The sequence below is a fragment of the Limulus polyphemus genome, unplaced genomic scaffold, assembly GCF_000517525.1.
Source record: "Limulus polyphemus unplaced genomic scaffold, Limulus_polyphemus-2.1.2 Scaffold115, whole genome shotgun sequence".
Classification (NCBI taxonomy): domain Eukaryota; kingdom Metazoa; phylum Arthropoda; class Merostomata; order Xiphosura; family Limulidae; genus Limulus; species Limulus polyphemus.
In genome coordinates, this window is record NW_013665725.1 from 605,120 (window position 1) to 608,883 (window position 3,764).

Here is a 3,764-nt window from a genome sequence, read left to right on the forward strand (position 1 = left end):
TAAACTAGTTTTATTTAAGAAAGGACTTGTATCGCTGAAGTTTCTCGGGAATAATTTCTACCGGAAATTATCAAACGAGCAGAGACGTAACAGTATTTTTGACCAAGAGTAACCATGGCAACAGATAACGGGTGAATACTGCGTTTTTAGGTGGGTAATGTAAAACGCAATATATATTATAAGTTGTTGTTTTACCTCGTAATAATTTTAAGAAAAGTAGCGTGGTAAATAAAGTACGTATATACATCGGTCCCAAAGTCCTCGTCCTCTTCGCAGTTTTTACAAACTTCAAAGTAAGAGTGGCGGTGTTTACTACTAAATCCATATGTGAGAAAAATCTATGCTCCCATATAAATTCTACTCTTAATCATCCTAATTTTAAAGACAACAGGGCTAAAAGAATTAACTAATTTACTGGCTTGGCCAATACACCAAATAACGTTAAGGAAAGATAACACGCTTCATTAAACTCGTTGAAAGCATACATTATTCTTTCAGATGAATGAGCTCTCGATCGCACTTATGTCACACGCATGCGCATTACTGTGAAAGGGATAAAATTTGGACAGGTTTGGACTTGCTAGTGCAGTGGTATTCACTTGCTTATGTTTGCTTTCTTGTAAGTCTACACGTTTTATATGCCTGTTAGATGTATTATAATATCTTCTGACACTACAATATCCTAATTAATATAGACATCTGTTTTTAATGATTTGTATAAAACCCTTAAATTGAATTTAGCGACTTCAAGCGCGTACTATGTTCAAATCACACGTGTAGTGTGGGAAAATCGACATCTGTGCAGGTGCAAATCAAATATTCCGTATAAAGCATCTTATTGACATCTTGATGTATTAACTAGATGACAGGAAATGTATTTTCTAAACTTGGAAGGAGGAAAACCCACAAAAATAGCACTAGTAATCTAATTTTATATATTTAAATGTGTCATTAATCCTTCCCACACATAATACTTTGGCTTCAAATCTTATCGGTAACTTCTTGTGTGTATATATATAATTTTTTTATTGTTTTCTTCACTTTGTTAGGTTACGTGCAAATAAGGGCCTGCACGTGTATCGCTGAGTTTTCTTTGGATGTAAACCGGTTTAAATGAGGGAGTTCTACCAAAACTAGGTCGATACTATATACACGTGCTACAAAAGATAGGCTACCGCCCTTAAGAAATAAAGGTGTAAATACACAGTATTGATAACTGATATGGAATTATACTGGTTCTTTACCGAAAAATGATCTGCCAAAGTTCATTTTTAGATCACAGCAACAATGCCTAAACATTCAAGCCAAGTACAGATCAGGTTACTATTTTAGATAAAATAAAAACGTTAACAAGAACTGCATACATGCTGAACGTGTGTTTATAGCTGTAGAATAATTAATTCAGCTCAGCCACTAGGCCTACCGTGTAACTGACCTTGTCGTCGCCCAATGGACTTGTTCTAATGTTCCACAACTGCGTTATAGGACCTGTCCTACAGAAAGAGGTTTCAGTTAGGGCGAGTTTTCCCGATAAACGTTTCCAAAGGCAAATACTGGAACATAACGAATAGGAAACGGTGTTCTTGGAAGAAAAAATAAAAATAAAGTTAGTTGATAGGTATATAGAAAGAGAGAGACTAGTTTACATTTTGTGCACTTGGTGAGGTGATCTCTGTGAGATCTTTGATAAATCGAGACACCGGCGGATCTTAAGTAAGAATTACCCGTTAAAAGGTAAGATGGATTTGTATAAAATCTAACTTAGTTGTAACTTTTACTAGTAAAAAAAAAGGTATTTTCGTTTTATTTGACATGCATTATAATATCTACACAAAAACAACCTCTGGTTGTCGAGACATTCGTTAATAATTATAAACATTCGAACTTAAATTCACAGAGCCAATATCTGATAATGTTAGGGAATAGCATTTTAAGACGGATCTGTTTATCTTAACTTAATTTCTAAAGATCTTAAAATTAGGGAATAGCATTTTCAGAAGGCTCTGTTTATCTTAACTTAAGTTTTGAAGATCTTAAAGTTAGGGAATAGCATTTTCAGAAGGATCTGTTTATCTTATCTTAATTTCTAAAGATCTTAAAATTAGGGAATAGCATTTTCAGAAGGCTCTGTTTATCTTAACTTAAGTTTTGAAGATCTTAAAGTTAGGGAATAGCATTTTCAAACGGATCTGTTTATCTTAATTTTTAAAGTTAGGGAATAGCATTTTCAGACGAATATGTTTATCTTAACTTAATTTTTAAAGATCTTAAAGTTAGGGAATAGCATTTTCAGACGAATATGTTTGTCTTAATTTTTAAAGATCTTAAAGTTTCGTATTACTTACTCTATTGTCAGATTATGTTAAATGTCATTAGATTGTGCTTTCTTTTTAAGATGTTCTTTTCTGTTTGTTTGTTTTAGAGTAAAGCCACATTGGGCTATCTGCTGTACTTACCGCGGGGAATCGGACCTCATATTTTAGCGTCAACTTACCGCTGTCCCACCGTGGGACAATATATTTTATTCCAGTTTATTAAGCCAATCGTTATTTTAGCTTTCGATAAACAATTCCCTTAATATGTGTTGCATGTATTTGGCAGGAAAAGTTTGTCATGCTTCCTTTTTTTTTATATTGGTTGTTAATTGCAAAGCTACAAAATGGGCTATCTGTGCTGTGCCAAACACGGGTACTGAAATCCGATTTTTAGCGTTGTAAGCCTTCAGACTTACTGCTGTGCCACTGTGGCGCTTCACAAAATAAATAATCCATAACTTCATTTTCAGTTAGAAGTTCGTTTTAATAGTATATATTGTCCATAAATTTTGACCTCTTTTAATTTTTTTAATAAACCTTTTTATTGATACGCCTTTGTTAGTGTTACCTTAAAACCGGCCAAAACCATGTAGACATTTCTAGATATATTATTACCTTGTTGTCTTGGAATTTATCACTTAAACTGAGAATGTACATCAAACGTTTGACGATATTTAAATAATTAATATCCTATGACAACTCAAAGCCTTGTGTTTTTTAATTATTCAATATCATATTGAATCCTTTTTCACCAGTTCATATTTTCTACGGTTTCTTAGGTTTAGCTGTGCTTCTTTTCTGAGTTTTGTTTCAACTCACCATTTGAAATCCGAGTTAAATATTTAAATACACGGCCCAGCATAGCCAAGTGGTTGGGGCGCTCGACTCGCAATGGTCGCAGGTTCGAATCCCCGTCAAACCAAACATGCTCGCCCTTTCAGTCGTGGTGGCGTTATAATGTGACGGTCAATCCCACTATTCGTTGGTAAAAGAGTAGCCTAAGAGTTGGCGGTGGGTGGTGATGACTCGCTGCCTTCCCTCTAGTCTTACACTGCTAGCGCAGATAGTCCTAGTGTAGTTTTGCGCGAAATTAAAAACGAACAAACAAACAATTTAAATACAAATTCACGCTTTTAGAATTGTTTCTCAACTAGATAAATACGAAACTGGAAGAAATCTACATACTGTTACGTCTCTGGTCGTTTATTAATTTCCGGTATAAATTCTTCACGAGGAACTTCAGCGATACAAGTCCTTTCTGAAATAAAACTAGTTTATTCTTTCTCAATACAACTTTGCAATACAAAGAATTTCCACAGTCACTTTATCTTTAACACTCGCTATAATTCACAACGATTCACGCACTTTATTTACGGTCACTACAGCTCGCTTGACTCAATTATCTGTCTTTATATCTATCTATCGGCAATAATTTGCCGGGCTTATATA

General features: G+C 34.4%; 1 protein-coding gene across 2 annotated transcripts in view; it reads left to right on the top strand.

The window, feature by feature from the left end:
• The first annotated feature begins 1,554 nt into the window (after positions 1-1,554).
• Positions 1,555-3,764, top strand: part of LOC106471755 — a 15,280-nt gene continuing 13,070 nt past the window's right edge. For both annotated transcript variants that reach the window (XM_022401299.1, XM_013932381.2), the window contains exon 1: positions 1,555-1,734. The gene's annotated coding sequence lies outside the window, so the exon portion shown is untranslated. The remainder of the gene's footprint in view (positions 1,735-3,764) is intronic.